At 44.3% G+C, this 15,253-nt stretch overlaps 4 non-coding genes and 1 pseudogene across 4 annotated transcripts; 2 read left to right on the top strand and 3 right to left on the bottom strand.

Annotated features, from left to right (window-relative positions):
• Positions 1-444: 444 nt before the first annotated feature.
• Positions 445-5,757, top strand: LOC139552472 (uncharacterized; annotated as a pseudogene).
• A 49-nt stretch (positions 5,758-5,806) lies between these two features.
• trnal-uag (transfer RNA leucine (anticodon UAG)) lies at positions 5,807-5,888 on the top strand. The gene has a single exon. It is a non-coding gene; the product is annotated as a tRNA-Leu (tRNA).
• A 493-nt stretch (positions 5,889-6,381) lies between these two features.
• trnat-agu (transfer RNA threonine (anticodon AGU)) lies at positions 6,382-6,455 on the bottom strand. The gene has a single exon. It is a non-coding gene; the product is annotated as a tRNA-Thr (tRNA).
• Positions 6,456-6,859: 404 nt separating this feature from the next.
• On the bottom strand, positions 6,860-6,941 carry trnas-gcu (transfer RNA serine (anticodon GCU)). The gene has a single exon. It is a non-coding gene; the product is annotated as a tRNA-Ser (tRNA).
• Positions 6,942-7,311: 370 nt separating this feature from the next.
• On the bottom strand, positions 7,312-7,445 carry LOC139552900 (U8 small nucleolar RNA). The gene has a single exon (XR_011670561.1). It is a non-coding gene; the product is annotated as a U8 small nucleolar RNA (small nucleolar RNA).
• Positions 7,446-15,253: the final 7,808 nt, after the last annotated feature.

Below are 15,253 nucleotides of genomic sequence, written 5' to 3'. Positions count from 1 at the left end.
TAATTTCTGAAAGCAATTTGACAGAAGCTTCCTGTGTGTGTGTTACCTTCTATGCTCATTTCTCTAATGTAGACTCCTTTCTACCAATGCCCCAGGGCAGTGATTGAGGACATTGCCATGTGTAGGGTGCCGTCTTTTGGATGGGAGGTTAAACGGATGTCCTGACTCTCTGTGGTCACTAAAGAGCCCATGGCACTTATCGTAAGAGTAAGGGTGTTAACTCCGGGGGTTCTGGCTAAAAAACAAACGTGACCTAGAGCCATAGAATTTGAATGTCTGACAGTGCAAACTGTTACTGATGGCATATACAGTGGGGCAAAAAAGTATTTAGTCAGCCACCAATTGTGCAAGTTCTCCCACTTAAAAAGATGAGAGAGGCCTGTAATTTTCATCATAGGTACACTTCAACTATGACAGACAAAATGAGAAAAGAAAATCCAGAAAATCACATTGTAGGATTTTTAATGAATTTATTTGCAAATTATGGTGGAAAATAAGTATTTGGTCAATACTTTGTTATATACCCTTTGTTGGCAATGACAGAGGTCAAACGTTTTCTGTAAGTCTTCACAAGGTTTTCACATACTGTTGCTGGTATTTTGGCCCATTCCTCCATGCAGATCTCCTCTAGAGCAGTGATGTTTTGGGGCTGTTGCTGGGCAACACGGACTTTCAACTCCCTCCAAAGATTTTCTATGGGGTTGAGATCTGGAGACTGGCTAGGCCACTCCAGGACCTTGAAATGCTTCTTACGAAGCCACTCCTTCGTTGCCCGGGCGGTGTGTTTGGGATCACTGTCATGCTGAAAGACCCAGCCACGTTTGATCTTCAATGCCCTTGCTGATGGAAGGAGGTTTTCACTCAAAATCTCACGATACATGGCCCATTTTGTCTGTCATAGTTGAAGTGTACCTATGATGAAAATTACAGGCCTCATCTTTTTAAGTGGGAGAACTTGCACAATTGGTGGCTGACTAAATACTTTTTTTGCCCCACTGTATGGGTGCTATGTGGTTATGTTCGGTGTACTTTTAGCCTGTCTTAAATATTTACTTGACCATCAAAGAAACGTAGGTGTTGTCATTTCTAGTAACCTGTGACAACAAGGTGGTAAAGAGCGGTTTTGATATCATTTTTAAGCAGTATTTACTGAAACAGAAGTCAACCGTACACCCCCAACCAAATGTTTAATTTGCCAGTAACAGAAGTTCAAACGGAAAACTCCATCTGTTTTGTGAGAAGGGGTTACTTTTGCCGTTCAACCAGGTTTCGTCAGGAAAATAGCTGTTTTGTATTACCCCCTTCGAGTCCAACACACGTCTGAACAGAGCTTAAAGGCCCAGTGCAGTCAAACACACGATTTTTCTGTGTGTTATATATATTTTCATACTATGAGGTTGCAATAATATGTGAAATTGTGAATATAATGATAAATCCCTTTTAGTGTAAGAGCTGTTTGAAAAGACTGCCTGAAATGTCATGGTGGAATGGACTTTTGGCCTTCCATGGTGACATCACCATGCGGCAAATTAGTTAATAGACCAATAAGAAAGATGGTTCCAACCCTCTCTGCTAATAACAGCTAATTTTCAGTTTCCCCCTCCCCACTCAGAACACTCCCTGACAGTCCTAGCAAAATTCTTGCTTGAGAAATTGCTTGCTAAGAAGCTGTTTTTGTTTGTTTTAAATTAAAATGGTCAAAAAGAATCACAGTAAGATACTTAATTCTTACCCAGAATTGATTTGATATTTAGATAAAAATTGCTGCATTTGACCTTTTTGAAAAAGTTGGGAAAGTATTCTGTATTGGGAAATGTATGAACTAATTTGGCCTACATGCATGCGTCAGGTAATGAGGTTCATGCCATACCATACTGGTAGTGATATGACATAAAGAGATGGCCTACAATATATTTGTGAGTTGAGATCTTCTGAGTATTTCTAACAGGACCATACGCTGCTGGAGTGGGGCCATAACATCAAGGAACCCTGCCTCCCCATGCACCTTTTCAGCCCTCAGCGGGTGCCTGAATATCACCATTTTACAGCGAGTTGGATTTCATTTTAAGTTTGACTTTATTCCCTCGTGTACGCACTTATAATAGCGCTTAATGAGCGCTTTAACCATTTCCACATATCAAGAAGAAAAGAATGGTAGAGGTGCAAGGGGTGGAGTTACTTGGGGTCAATAGCCAATGGAAAGCACCCAAATTATGAGTGGTGTTGAGTACAGTATTTATGAACTGTAAAGTTGTCTTGCTGACACTGGACAGTGAAGAGATACAAGTACAGGTAAGTAATAATATGATTTGCAGATGATGTACTTAATATAATATATACTTTGATTATTAAGGTGGTCAAGAGGCCTGGCTAGGTTAATTCAATTCATATATTTATCATTATTGGGAAAGGTTGATTGTGTACCTATAACAGCCTTTTCTGGAGTGAAGTGGGAAAATCTTTTATATTCCAGTTTAGGGTCCTGTGTAATGTAATTAATCTGTTATAAGAACAACAATGATGATTGAAGTGATTCATTGGGTAAATTAAAATCTTGTGAAGTCATCTAGATTAGCTATTATTTTATGCAGGTAGTACAGGCTAATGTTGACATAGTTTCAAATATGAGAGAAACTGGAGCATTGTGAATTGTCAGTTTATCTCTGATCGTCCTGGCACATGTAGCTGGTCTGCATGCCAGTATAACTCTACTGGGTGAGCATGTTAGTGTGTTCTATGATCAAAACAGAATTCAAGCTGTATTTTACGCCAGTCATGCTTCTTCCTGTGTGTTCTTCAGGGCGCAAGGATGATTGTTCAGGTTCTCCTGACGGGGACACTATGCTGCCTACTGCCAGGTCTGTTTTCACATTAAACCAACATTTATGCCTAGATGGCAACTAAATATAGCCTATAGAATGGGATCTTATCTTTCTATTGCAAAAGTAAGATTATTTCAGTAGATGCAAGTGATAATGCAAAGAGATTTTATGAAATAGAAAATGTTATATTGTTTTCATAAACTTCTGAGTGCAGATATTTCTGCAGCAAAAGCCTCCTCTCCACCTCTGACCCTGTTTGTATTCTCTACCCCTGATCCCTCTCTGCAGGTTTGCTGGATGCTACACCTCTGAAGGCTAGAGGTAATGAGTCGTTCCACCAATTGTGTGCATTTTGAGAAGTGTAACTTGGTCAAAAAACTTTTGATTTGAACGTTCTGTCATAAAGAGCACATGTTCAACTTAATAAAAAAATTTTTTTTCCCATCTCAAAAGGTTAAAAGACTTGTAAGTGCCTTTTAAGTGTTAAATAAAGTAACCATTGACTGCAAGCTTCACACAAAAAATGTACTTGTTAAAACATTTCTAGCCTGTCTATCTATGGGTAACAGGGTTGATGTTACGCTCGACACCCTCAGTTTTCCACCACAAAACACTAGAAAATGGCCAAAACAGCTCACCTGCATTTACACTGATTTGACTATTAGATGTTCAATGTTTCTTTTGAAAAAATAAAAAACTGTTTCACCATATTAAAACGAGAGTTCAGTTCACGTAACAGGGTTGACCTTAAAATGAGGGAGAAATGTAAATGATCACTAATCACATGAAATAAATAATCATCTTCAGAAAGAACTTTGTCAAAGCAAAAAAATAACTAGGGCTTTACAATGATGGTGAAACTTTTGGGATTAAATGGGTTAAAATCTTCCTAGAAGTAACACAGGGTTGATGGAGGGACATGTCAAAATGCTAAATGCTTTTTCGTATTCAAAATCAGATTTATTGAATTCTCCATGTGGTCTATATTAAAGGGCACTTCATTTAATATAACAGGCTTTTAAAATTCTATATATTTTTCTACTTAAAATATCAAAGGGATGCAAAAGGCACTCATTTTGTGGAATGAGCCTAATATTAGAAAATAAAACATCAGCACGTGCTTGTTTTACTGCGTAGCCTACTCTTTGATTTATGTTTGACATGTGTGTGTGTGTGTGTGTGTGTGTGTGTGTGTGTGTGTGAGAGAGAGAGAGATAGAGAGAGATTGTTCACGCGTGTGAGAAAGAAAGAGGTTTTCTAATTATTTTGCTTAAATGTTTTGTCTCCAACCCCTCTCTCCCACCATGATTCCTGTCATTAAATGCAGCTGTAGGGGAGGTCAGCATCGACTCTGCCCAGGCTCATGGCTTCCTGTCTCAGTCACGCTCCAAACGGAACGTCGACCCGGACCCCAAGTGGCACCGCGGCACGCCTGATTTCCAGTCCTACTACAAATTCTACAACAGCATAGGCCATATTGAAGGAGTGAGTAAAGGGATCACATCATGAGAGAGATTTATTTAATTTTATTGCAGCATTATAATGAATCTTAAACAAGATTTCATTCAGGTTCTTGTCATCTGCCCATCCCTCAACCAATCTGATCACTTACCTCTCATTCTCAAATCCTGTGTGGATCTCTCTCCATTTCTCCCAGCTGTATGAGATTGACAAGATCAGGATACTGTATCAGCAGATGCGTCACCTAGAGCAGGTCTATGGCCCAGACGCATCCAGCTACCAGAATGCCCTGGGTGTGATAACCCCTCCACCTACCACCGCAGCTCCTACCACTACCACAGTGCCTCCTACCACTCAGCCCCCTCCTACTACACCAGCACCACTTTCTCTAACTGAGGCTGATGTCCTGTATCTGTGTAACCCCAAAGACCCTCTCTGTAAAGCTCACATCGTTTACCTGCCTGCAGGGGCCATCCCGGTCCTCTGTGACCCACGCTACAACCCTACCTGCAAACCCCAAACCGGCAAGGTGGTCATAGCCGCTGCCGGACCTGCGGAGCTAGCTCCTGCAGCACCTGTAGAGCCAGCTGTTGAATCACCTCCCCCACCCCACCCCCTCCTAAGAAGTCTCTCCCACCTCCTTCTCCCGTTGTCATTAAAGGGATGGAGTATGACTGCGACCCTTACTGGGACCCTGACTGCCTGATCGATCACCCACCTCGCTCTGTCCAGGTGACTGAGCCACCACCACCCCCTACTCTCCCACCTGTTGTGGTGGCCCCTGTTGAAGAGGAAGAGGAGGAGGAGGAAGAAGAAGAAGAAGAAATGGCCACCGAGGAGACAGTAGCGCCTTCTGACCCTTATGATTGGGGACGTGACCTCTTTGACCCTTACCGCTATTCTGACCCAGCACCTGACCCCCAGTAGACAGTTTTTTGTTTTGTTTATCTAAGTACAAACATAACACATTAGTACTGCAATACAACAGAAGGTAATTTACCAAATACAGGTAGGACTGTGAGCAAAACCATAACAAACACAATTGTACACAAACACAACAATTTCCCCCCATGTATGACATTTCTCAGTTCCATCAGAGAATATTGTTTTGAGTTGTAGAGACAACGGATTTATAATATATTGTATTCAACGTGTGTGTGTCTGTTATCAATTAATATTTTTTTTTAAATAAGTGTCACGTCCCATTTGAAATTGTTTGTGGTACAAGGTCGACCTCCAGCGGTGAGAACTGAAACTGTAAATTAAACGATCTATCAGGACAGTCTGTTTTATAGATTTAAAATGTGTAGGACTAATACAACTTTTTTTGTGTGCATTTTGTATGATTTGGATGCTGTTACTACAAACTAATGCTAACTAGAGTAATTAGCAGGACGAGATACAGTATTTGTGTGCCAGTGAGTATGTAATAAGGGACACTGAAGCAACACAATAATGAGTACATTATCATGTAGCTGGCTATGACTTGTGTTTTGGAAAGCATTTCTCGAGAGTTTCTGAAAGGTAGCGTGGCCGAGCGGTCTAAGGCGCTGGATTTAGGCTCCAGTCTCTCAGGAGGCGTGGGTTCGAATCCCACCGCTGCCATTTGAGTTTTGAGGCCAGGTCACCAATGATTCAAGTCAGTATTCGACCGCTATACATGTCCGAGGACATTTGGGTTAGCAGGGTATTATTTTGAAGTAGGTTTTGTTTTTGCTAGGTAAGCAGCTGTCTCCGGTTGTATGTTCGAATCCAGCAATAGAAAGGTTTAACACAAAAATATAAAAAAAATACTATCCCAAGCCTTAACCTTTACTTACCTTAACCATTCGGAGTTAATGTCTAAACTTAACCCTAACCTTAAAAATTCGGAGTTAGTGCCTAAATGTAACCTTAAACACTTCGAAATTTGACGTTTGAGAAACATAGATGAACATCTAATTCTGTGATAGCTTGTTCAGTAACATGTAAACATGGTGGTATATATGGTAACATAAGAATATAGCTAGAGTATCCTTCAAAACACTTAAAAATGAGTAATTTAGCGACATTTGCATTTCTGTTCAAATTAAGTGATAGCTGAGCGGTTGAATGTAAAAGGCACCGCTGAGATTCGAACTCAGGATCTCCTGTTTACTAGACAGGCGCTTTAACCAACTAAGCCACGGCACCACTGGTATTACAACGAGCGAAATGTTTTTTGTACGCTATCCATATATTAAAATATCTGCAAATTGTAGCGTGATTCAGACTATATTTATTAATATAATGTTATTTAATGGTCACGAAAAAAAGTAGCCGTCTGCATTTCAAATGTATCGCTATGACCCAGTCCTGTAACTGCCGTAGTGAAATATAGAAAATGTACCTGATTTATAAAGGATTTGAGAGGCCTACATTGAATTCCATTGCATGTCGATAGAGGTAATCACCGCACTGTTTGCAAAATCTCCAAGAATTCAATTTCCCTAAATACTCGTTTAGAAATCGAGCTATACGTAATATTAACAATGCAATGTGAAACGAAAATGTATCTACAATAACAAATCTCCCATCGAGGACAAAATCTCTTCCACCGACGAGGATGGGATTCGAACCCACGCGTGCAGAGCACAATGGATTAGCAGTCCATCGCCTTAACCACTCGGCCACCTCGTCATCACATAAACTTATTGCATAATGTTTATGAATATCTCATAAACGACAATATATTTTGCCTCCTAACAAATTTGAGATCTCAATACTATTTCCCATAACTTAATTCTCCAAACCTGCTGCGTAAATTATAACCTGCTACAAAAAAAGTCATTAGCCGTTTCGAAGTGGCGTGTTTTTAGGGAATCTTCTCTGTGTGCATGGACGGAAGTCATCAAGTTTTTATTTATTTCACCTTTGTTTTCAAACCAGTTCGCTAGAATTGGATAGATGTACTGCGTTTGTATTTCTTTATTACAATCTATTGACAAAATTAACAAACGTTTTAGACCGTATTACCTTTTTTTAACAAAACCTCTTACGTCGCCAGTTAATCAGAATAGGATCCCCGGAGTGTTGCGTTTCTCCGAGGACCAGGTGAGAATAATCATATCTCATCTTATTCCATTCATCATGTTCTGATACTTCATTTCTGAAGTAACAGGTAAGGATATACCTCACTGACGATAAAGCAATAACATGGCAGCGATGCTCAAGTATGCGTGGCAAGTCATTTTTCATCACGGTTACAAGATTACATTTTTAGACTATACTGATATATTTCTAATTTTAAGTCCATGTCAGCACCATGAAAAAGTTGATATTTTGTATGCCTATCGTTATATTTACGCACATGTCATGAAACATCAAGATCCTCTGCTTATTTGATGAGAATGCTTTGCGGCGAATATTAGCATAATCTCAGCACCACCAGCCTTCCTATTGGTGCTTACTCCAGTTCGTTTATTTGTTTTTTAAATGTAACATTTGTTCTATCATCTAAACTACAACAACTTATTTCTACAAGCAAACCTCATGCGGTGAACTTCGTCCTAATTACTGTGCTATTTCGCTGAATAAATACAAAAGATAACAAACGAAATAAACTAGCTCTCGCGAGACTGCTACTCCAGTACTGATCCCGTTTACTGGTGATGGCAAAGGTGCTCTGATGCTCCACGCAGCAGAAATGTACAAACACAACATCAAACTCGCAAGACTGTGCCCCCATGGCAATGTATTTTGCACTTGCTTATCGTGACAGTGACAGAAAGAAACACACTTCGTAAACAGATTCAACAGTAGGACTCAGAAAACAGTTTTAGCAGCAGGGTACAGCTGACCCAGTGTATTTCAATATGAATTTACTGATTAATTAAAGTTACAGATAATGTTTTCCATCATGTTTTAATTCCTATCTGGTCCTAGCCTATATCACTCCCTGTCACCATGCCACATTAGTTATTACATTACACTACACATACTTGGGGAGTAGCGCCACTACATGTAATTCAACTAATAATTCAGCTACATTTTGCAGTGGCTTGATGGTAGATTAACTAAATTCAAATTTTTGTAGTGTTTTCAGTAGTTAATTACAGTGAACAAAAATACACACGCAACGCAACAATTTCAAAGATTTTACAGAGTTACAGTTCATATAAGGAAATCAGTCAATTGAAATAAATAAATTAGGCCCTAATCTATGGCTTTCACATGACTGGGAATACAGATATGCGTATGTTGGTCACAGATACCTTTAAAAAATAAAAAAGGTAGGGGCGTGGATCAGAAAACCAGTTAGTATCTGGTGTGACCACCATTTGCCTTATGCAGCGCGACACATCTCCTTCGCATAGATGTTCAATGGCTGTGCAAAGTTGCTGGATATTGGCGGGAACTGGAACACGCTGTCATGCACGTCGATCCAGAACATCCCAAACATGCTCAATTGGTGACATGTCTGGTGAGTATGCAGGCCATGGAAGAACTGGGACATTTTCAGCTTCCAGGAATTGTGTACACATCCTTGCGACATGGGGCCGTGCATTATCATGCTGAAACATGAGGTGAAGGCGGCGGATGAATGGCACAACAATGGGCCTCAGGATCTATTACCGTATCTCTGTGCATTGAAATTGCCATAGATAAAATGCAATTGTGTTTGTTATCCCTAGTTTATGCCTGCCCATACCATAACCCCAGCACCACCATGGGGCACTCTGTTCACAACGTTGACATCAGCTTACCTCTCGTCCCCACACGTCTGCCATCTGCACGGTACAGTTGAAACCGGGATTAATCCGTGAAGAGCACACTTCTCCAGCACGCCAGTGGCCATCGAAAGGTGAGCATTTGCCCACTGAAGTCGGTTACGATGCAGAACTGCAGTCAGGTCAAAACCCTGGTGAGGATGACGAGCACGCAGATGAGCTTCCCTGAGACTTTTGCTGACAGTTTTGGCAGAAATTATCCGGTTGTGCAAACCCACAGTTTCATCAGCTGTCTGGGTGGCTGGTCTCAGACGATCCCGCTGGTGAAGAAGGCGAGGCCCTTGCTGGCATGGGCACATGTGGTCTGCGGTTGTGCAGCATTTGAGGCGGCTTATGGTAGAGAAATTAACATTAAATTATCTGACATCAGCTCTGGTGGACATTCCTGCAGTCAGCCTGCCAATTGCATGCTCCCTCAAAACTTGAGCCATCTGTGGCATTGTGTTGTGTGACAAAACTACACATTTTAGAGTGGCTTTTTATTCTCACCAGCACAAGGTGCACTTGTGTAATGATCATGCTGTTTAATCAGATTCTTGATATGCCACGCCTGTCAGGTGGATGGATTATCAAAGGAGAAATGCTCACTAACAGGGATGTAAACAAATTTGTGCACAAAATTTGCGTGAAATAAGCTTTTTGTGCATATGGAACATTTCTGGGATCTTTTATTTCAGCTCATGAAACATGGGACCAACATTTTATGTGTTGCATTTATATTTTTGTTCAGTGTACTTTTTTGCCATGTAGCGGTGTAGCTAACTACTGGACATTGTTAATTCTGGCAGCCATTTTAGATTTAGTTTTAGTATTAGTTTGAGTATTTTAGATTTAGTTTTAGTCTTAGATTTAGTCTTAAAATACCTTTAAGTCTTAGTCACGTTTTAGTAATTTCATCCTTCGTAACATTTTTTATTATCAGTCGACTAAAAGTCTGGTCATTTTTTGTCTAGTTTTAGTCACAGTCATTATAGTCAAATAATAGTCAGTGCATTTTCTTTCCATTAAATAATATTTACCTTTATCTTCCATCTTGTGCACAGATAGCCTTGTCAAACTAGGCCTACCATCCCCTCGTATACCTTAGCTGGCAACATTATTATTATGGCAGATTTGAACCAATGCCAGCCATAATTAACCATGTATAGGCTATATAGTCTTGGCTGCAGGTTAAACAATTTACAACTCTGATTTTCTCCCCATCATATCCCTCGAAGTATGGTAAATAACAGTGCTTTCACTCCTAGTATTCAGCAAATAGCATTCGTTTTTCCAATTGAACAAAGAAAAACAACCGCAACTCACATTTGTGGATCACGAGAGCAGCAACACAGATAGATGAATAACAGCGCACATGGCAAATAGAGCTTCTGACGTGATTAGAGCAAAATTGGCCTATATGAAAACAAAGATGATCAAAGACATTATTGTTTCTTATTTTTGTAAATTACAATTGAAGTTTCCTGCCAGCGAATCAGTTCAAAAGAAAGAGAGGATTGACTGGTGTGACTGCTTGCACAACTGAAGGACATTACCCACCAATGAGAAGATTGCACAAAATATTCTGCAAAGGCATGCATTTATGATTGGACAAAACAGATTAAAAGGAGCTTCATGTCAAATTGAATGCCCATTAGTCTCATGTAGATTTCTCATCTTGTTACATTTTCGTCAAACAAAAATGAAAATAAATTGTTATAGTTATCAATTCAATTCAATTCAATTCAATTCAATTTTATTTTATATAGCCCTTCGTACATCAGCTAATATCTCGAAGTGCTGTACAGACACCCAGCCTAAAACCCCAAACAGCTAGTAATGCAGGTGTAGAAGCTCGTTTCTTTCAGGGCATCTGGTCTCGTTATTGTCATTAGTTTTCGTCAGGAAAAATAGGTTGTTGACTAATATCTTTCATCACAGTTATTGTTGACAAAATTAATACTGCTACTGGAACTACCCACTACAATTTTAGCAAAATAAATGCTTTTTTGCAAAAAAAGAAACCACTAATAGCACACCCTGCACATTAACATTTATATTTTTAAGGGTTATGCAGGTTGATAACGATATCAACCAAATCATATTGTATCAGACTTTCCAAACAACATTCCCAGCGAATGAGAAAACAGGCATGGTATTTAGTTTAAGAGAGTGAACAAGATTTAAAAATACAACATTGGGGCTAATTTGAATGGGAGCCAACTAGAGAACGACCGATAATCTGTCGGTTTGATCTTTTTGGTAGCCCTTTGCTAGTCTATCAACTATCTAGACTATCAGTGCAGCCGATGTCCCCTTTACAGCGCGAGAGCACGGTGCCTCTTGTGTAAAACTGCTGGAAGGTACAGCCAGCGTGTCACGGGTGTCGTCCTCCTCTTCCTCGGAAGAGGAGAGGAGAGAAGGATCGGTGGACCAATACGCAGCGAGGTATGTAGACATAATGAATTTATTTAAACAAGAACAAAAACGAACTATACTTGAAATGATTACAAAATAACAAACGGACAACGTAGACGAAACCTGAACATGGAACTTACATAACAACACGAAGAACACACGAGCAGGAAACAGACTACATCAAAACGAAAACAACCGAAACAATCCCGTGTGGTGCGCAGACACAAACACAGGAGACAATCCCCCACAAACAAACAGTGTGAAACAGCCAACCTATATATGGTTCTCAATCAGAGGAAAACGTCAAACACCTGTCTCTGATTGAGAACCATATAAGGCTAATTACAAGTGACCTAAACATAGAAACACAAAACATAGAATGCCCACCCCAACTCACGCCCTGACCAACTAAACACATACAAAAATAACATAAAACAGGTCAGGAACGTGACAGAACCCCCCCCTCAAGGTGCGAACTCCGGACGCACCACCAAAAGTCTAGGGGAGGGTCTGGGTGGGCATCTGTCCACGGTGGTGGCTCAGGCTCTGGGCGTGGTTCCCATCCCACCATAATACATCCCCACTTTTTTTATCCCCCTCACAATGCCCACCCTCCAAATAACCCCACCTAAATTAAGGGGCATCATCAGGATAAGGAGCAGCACCGGAATGAGGGGCAACACCGGAATGAGGGGCAACACCAGAATGAGGGGCAACACCAGAATGAGGGGCAACACCAGAATGACTGGCGGATCCTGGCTGGCTGGCTCTGGACGCTCTTGGCTGGCGGAAGGCTCTGGACGGTCATGGCTGGCTGACGGCTCTGGACGGTCATGGCTCGCTGACGGCTCTGGACGGTCATGGCTCGCTGACGGCTCTGGACGGTCATGGCTCGCTGACGGCTCTGGACGGTCATGGCTCGCTGACGGCTCTGGACGGTCATGGCTCGCTGACGGCTCTGGACGGTCATGGCTCGCTGACGGCTCTGGACGGTCATGGCTCGCTGAAGGCTCTGGCTGATCCGGTCTGGCGGAAGGCTCTGGCTGATCCGGTCTGGCGTTTTTATCCCCCTCACAATGCCCACCCTCCAAATAACCCCACCTAATTAAGGGGCATCATCAGGATAAGGAGCAGCACCGGAATGAGGGGCAACACCGGAATGAGGGGCAACACCAGAATGAGGGGCAACACCAGAATGAGGGGCAACACCAGAATGAGGGGCAACACCATGACTCAGCTGACTGGCTCTGGACGGTCCTGGCTCGGCTGACGGCTCTGGACGGCTCTATGGCTCGGCTGGAAGGCTCTGGACGGTCATGGCTCGCTGACGGCTCTGGACGGTCATGGCTCGCTGACGGCTCTGGACGGTCATGGCTCGCTGACGGCTCTGGACGGTCATGGCTCGCTGAAGGCTCTGGCTGATCCGGTCTGGCGGAAGGCTCTGGCTGATCCGGTCTGGCGGAAGGCTCTGGCTGATCCGGTCTGGCGGAAGGCTCTGGCTGATCCGGTCTGGCGGAAGGCTCTGGCTGATCCGGTCTGGCGGAAGGCTCTGGCTGATCCGGTCTGGCGGAAGGCTCTGGCTGATCCGGTCTGGCGGACGGCTCTAGCGGCTCCTGTCTGGCGGACGGCTCTAGCGGCTCCTGTCTGGCGGACGGCTCTGTAGGCTCATGGCAGACGGGCGGCTTTGCAGGCTCATGGCAGACGGGCGGCTTTGCAGGCTCATGGCAGACGGACAGTTCAGACGGCGTATGGCAGACGGGCAGTTCAGGCGCCGCTGGGCAGACGGGCAGTTCAGGCGCCGCTGGGCAGACGGGCAGTTCAGGCGCCGCTGGGCAGACGGGCAGTTCAGGCGCCGCTGGGCAGACGGGCAGTTCAGGCGCCGCTGGGCAGACGGGCAGTTCAGGCGCCGCTGGGCAGACGGGCAGTTCAGGCGCCGCTGGGCAGACGGCAGACTCTGGCCGGCTGAGACGCACTATAGGCCTGGTGCGTGGTACCGGAACTGGAGGTACCGGGCTAAGGACACGCACCTTCAGGCTAGTGCGGGGAACAACAACAGGGCACACTGGACTCTCGTGGCGCACTCTAGGCCTGGTGCGTGGTACCGGCACTGGTGGCACCGGGCTGAGGGCACGCACATCAGGATTAGTACGGGGAGAAGAAACAGTGTGTACAGGGCTCTGGAGACGCACAGGTGGCTTAGTGCGTGGTGCCGGAACTGGAGGCACTGGGCTGGAGACACGCACCATAGGCAGAGTGCGTGGAGGAGGAACAGGGCTCTGAAAACGCACTGGAAGCCTGGTGCGTGGTGTAGGCACTGTTGGTACTAGGCTGGGGCGGGGAGGTGGCACCGGAAATACCGGACCGTGCAGGCGTACTGGCTCTCTTGAGCATTGAGCCTGCCCAACCTTACCTGGTTGAATGCTCCCGGTCGCCCGACCAGTGCGGGGAGGTGGAATAACCCGCACCGGGCTATGTAGGCGAACCGGGGAAACCATGCGTAAGGCAGGTGCCATGTATGCCGGCCCGAGGAGACGCACTGGAGACCAGACGCGTTGAGCCGGCCTCATGACACCTGGCTCAATGCCCAATCTAGCCCTACCAGTGCGGGGAGGTGGAATAACCCGCACCGGGCTATGCACACGTACAGGAGACACCGTGCGCTCTACTGCGTAACACGGTGTCTGCCCGTACTTCCGCTCTCCACGGTTAGCCTGGGAAGTGGGCGCAGGTCTCCTACCTGCCCTTGGCCCACTACCTCTTAGCCCCCCCCCAAGAAATTTTTGGGTAGTACTCACGGGCTTTTCAGGCTTCCAGCCACGTCTCCTTGCTGCCTCCTCATACCACCGCTGTTGGGCTCTCGCTGCCTCCATCTCCTCACGAGCGCGGCGATATTCCCCAATGTGCGCCCAGTGTCCTTTTCCCTCCAATACTTCGTCCCAAGTCCACGAGTCCTGGTTGCTCTGTTGAGCTCTCCCCCGCCGCTTGGTCCTCGGTTGGTGGGTGATTCTGTCACGGGTGTCGTCCTCCTCTTCCTCGGAAGAGGAGAGGAGAGAAGGATCGGTGGACCAATACGCAGCGAGGTATGTAGACATAATGAATTTATTTAAACAAGAACAAAAACGAACTATACTTGAAATGATTACAAAATAACAAACGGACAACGTAGACGAAACCTGAACATGGAACTTACATAACAACACGAAGAACACACGAGCAGGAAACAGACTACATCAAAACGAAAACAACCGAAACAATCCCGTGTGGTGCGCAGACACAAACACAGGAGACAATCACCCACAAACAAACAGTGTGAAACAGCCAACCTATATATGGTTCTCAATCAGAGGAAAACGTCAAACACCTGTCTCTGATTGAGAACCATATAAGGCTAATTACAAGTGACCTAAACATAGAAACACAAAACATAGAATGCCCACCCCAACTCACGCCCTGACCAACTAAACACATACAAAAATAACATAAAACAGGTCAGGAACGTGACAGAACCCCCCCCTCAAGGTGCGAACTCCGGACGCACCACCAAAAGTCTAGGGGAGGGTCTGGGTGGGCATCTGTCCACGGTGGTGGCTCAGGCTCTGGGCGTGGTTCCCATCCCACCATAATACATCCCCACTTTTTTATCCCCCTCACAATGCCCACCCTCCAAATAACCCCACCTAATTAAGGGGCATCATCAGGATAAGGAGCAGCACCGGAATGAGGGGCAACACCGGAATGAGGGGCAACACCAGAATGAGGGGCAACACCAGAATGAGGGGCAACACCAGAATGAGGGGCAACACCAGAATGACTGGCGGATCCTGG

Source organism: Salvelinus alpinus, chromosome 24 (assembly GCF_045679555.1).
Source record: "Salvelinus alpinus chromosome 24, SLU_Salpinus.1, whole genome shotgun sequence".
NCBI classification, from domain to species: domain Eukaryota; kingdom Metazoa; phylum Chordata; class Actinopteri; order Salmoniformes; family Salmonidae; genus Salvelinus; species Salvelinus alpinus.
Note: the sequence above shows the minus strand (reverse complement) of the source record. Positions and strands in the feature narration are given on the sequence as shown.